This window comes from Montipora foliosa, chromosome 6 (genome assembly GCF_036669935.1).
Source record: "Montipora foliosa isolate CH-2021 chromosome 6, ASM3666993v2, whole genome shotgun sequence".
Classification (NCBI taxonomy): domain Eukaryota; kingdom Metazoa; phylum Cnidaria; class Anthozoa; order Scleractinia; family Acroporidae; genus Montipora; species Montipora foliosa.
This window is the reverse complement of record NC_090874.1, coordinates 43,882,830-43,885,329: the sequence shown is the minus strand read 5'-3', so window position 1 is coordinate 43,885,329 and position 2,500 is coordinate 43,882,830. Positions and strand designations below refer to the sequence as shown.

The 2,500-nt window shown below is 37.3% G+C and overlaps 1 long non-coding RNA gene across 1 annotated transcript in view; it reads right to left on the bottom strand.

Annotated features, from left to right (window-relative positions):
* The window catches only part of LOC138009104 (uncharacterized), a 3,243-nt gene extending 2,010 nt beyond the window's left edge, over positions 1-1,233 (bottom strand). The window contains exon 1 of the long non-coding RNA XR_011124326.1: positions 927-1,233. This is a non-coding gene — a long non-coding RNA (uncharacterized lncRNA). The remainder of the gene's footprint in view (positions 1-926) is intronic.
* Positions 1,234-2,500: the final 1,267 nt, after the last annotated feature.

Below are 2,500 nucleotides of genomic sequence, written 5' to 3'. Positions count from 1 at the left end.
AAGTCTTAATTTTAAGAGAGGATCGCAAAAAAGTTTTGAAACTAAGTATAAATTTGACTCCAATGCTACTTGATGTGTTTCCCTTTTACTTGGAGTTTGGTAGTGATCCATCGTTGAAAATATTTTTCCAGTATTTTTCCTGCAGCTGGCTGGTAACTGTAATTTTTTTCTCCAGCTTTGTCGATCACCTTGTAGAGCCTTGCTGGGATGAGGGTGGGGAGACATGAGAATCATGATAATGAAATAAGAAACCATTCACCTGCATGTGTTTGGAAAATACTCATTTCACTTTTGCATGCATTGCACCAGCAAAAATCCAGCCTAAATTTTGCACTGTGTGTAAAGATACTGAAAGAGGAATGTAATCATACATCCAGCAAGACTAGAGGCATTCTGCTTCATACTTTAACATTTTATTATGCACAACTGATCCAGTTTCACTACCCAATGATAGACCCACAATGGCTCTATCTGGACCCACAATGACTCTATCTGATTCCTTTTCAACAACAACAACTACAACAACTACTATGGTATGTGTTACCACAAAACACAATATACAGTAACTCAAATATCTCTCTAATTTTATTGTTGTAAGTACCGTATATTCATTATTAAGACTTTTACAACATTACCAGAAATTTAAGACGCCCAGACTCGACCCAGACCTTCCGCTCTCCCAGAATGGCCGCCGATCGTTATAGAGAAATGTGTGGAGAAAATTGAAGAAGTGGAAATTTCAGATTTAAAGTGGCATACACGACATTTGCCGACCTCTAAATGCAAAGTGTACGTACCATATCATTATTTACGGTAGTTTTGGTCTCTCGAAAGTTCGCAACGTGCCGCCAACAACACATTTTACGAACGGCTGTTACAGTTCCTTGAGCTCTCTAATTCTTTCAAAAAAGCTCAGAGGTGCCTACCTTCCCTCCACATTTTAGAACATTTCGTTGATGTGAATCCTTGGTGCCGACCTCTCTAATCGTCGATCGATGTTCAAACTTTAAAACGTGATAAAAATCAGCCTTTATCCAATCCCCAAATTGCCGCCCAAATTGCGATAAAAGAGGTAAAAATACATCCATTTCTGCGATAAAAGCGGTACAAAACGCACCACTGCGCTTATTATTCCTTGTGAAAAGTAGGGTTTCTGTCTCCAGTTTGTTTTGATCGCCATCTTTACAGGTGGGTACTTCATATATGATTATTATTATACAGAATATCGCTGGCTAAGTGTACTGTGGGCCCTGATTTTTGAAAAAATTATTTTTACTCTGCCAAGTCACACGCATGAAACGAAGTTGTTTCTTCTCTCTAAAATCGTCATCCGAACAGGAGCCCAGACTCTAGTTTCCCCTTTTTCATTCTCCCTTGTATTGACAACCTCAAAAAAGAAATTAAATTGATTCAGATCCTTGGATAGTGTGTTATTTCAATCCTTGTTTTTTCTATGTACTGCTTTCTTTATGCCGCCATCTTGATAATTTGAAACCGCGTGCCAAATACTTCGCGGGCGCAAAATGACGCCGATTTCTGGTAATGAAGTAGGAGCATTCTCAGAAGTTAATATCCAAACCCATGCTCAGCAAGAGAAAGACTAGAATAACATACAGCTGTATTAATGAAAGTAAGACAGTTTACTTGAATTAAAAAACCAAATTATATTTGCTTGTTCAAACATTGACTTAGAAGGTGTGGCAAGTAAATAATTATCATCCCTTTTCTAGACAATTTTGAAGAGCTGTTTGGAAACCATCTTGTATTAATCACTGACATGCTCACATCTGTGATGTTTAATTTGCAGTAATACTGTTGTCATCATGCAGGATCTCATGAAGGAAAAAATGAGAGATGAATAACAACCCTGGCTTTTTTCATCACAAAACCAATAAAATATTCAACGCTGAAATCCTCATCACAATCTCTGAAAACAATCTGGAATGTTGCTTGCCATGCATGGTTTGACCAGATCAGCACACACACACACCAGAAAGAGTTTTAGACTTAAGCACTGGGAAAAGAATAAATGACATTTTTAAGAAACAACAGGAAACTGATCAAAGTAAAACAATATTATTGTCACTAGGTCATTTTCATGCACAGATGTCACTTAAGATACTTGAAAAAAACTTGGAAATCTGTTCCCTATTTGTAAAGATCCCTTTATAAAAAAGACTAAACAACTTAACTGACTCCCTTAATAAGAAGTTTTGTCTAACAATGCAGATAAAAACAGTTGCTCACATCTTGAAAGTAATGACAGTTAAAATGACAGCCAGCCAGATATCAAAACTTTCCACAAGATTTCTTCAGGTCAGATGACTGGGACAATGAAATCAACAGAGATCTAGAGATCAATTAAATTTAATTATACCACAACCTGGTGTGTCCTGCAAAGAAACACAGAGCTGGAAAAGAAAGAGCATCACCATCTACCATACAAACCATTGCTCTTGTTGTGGAGGACCAGGTCACAGAAAAATCCATGGCTCTCGTA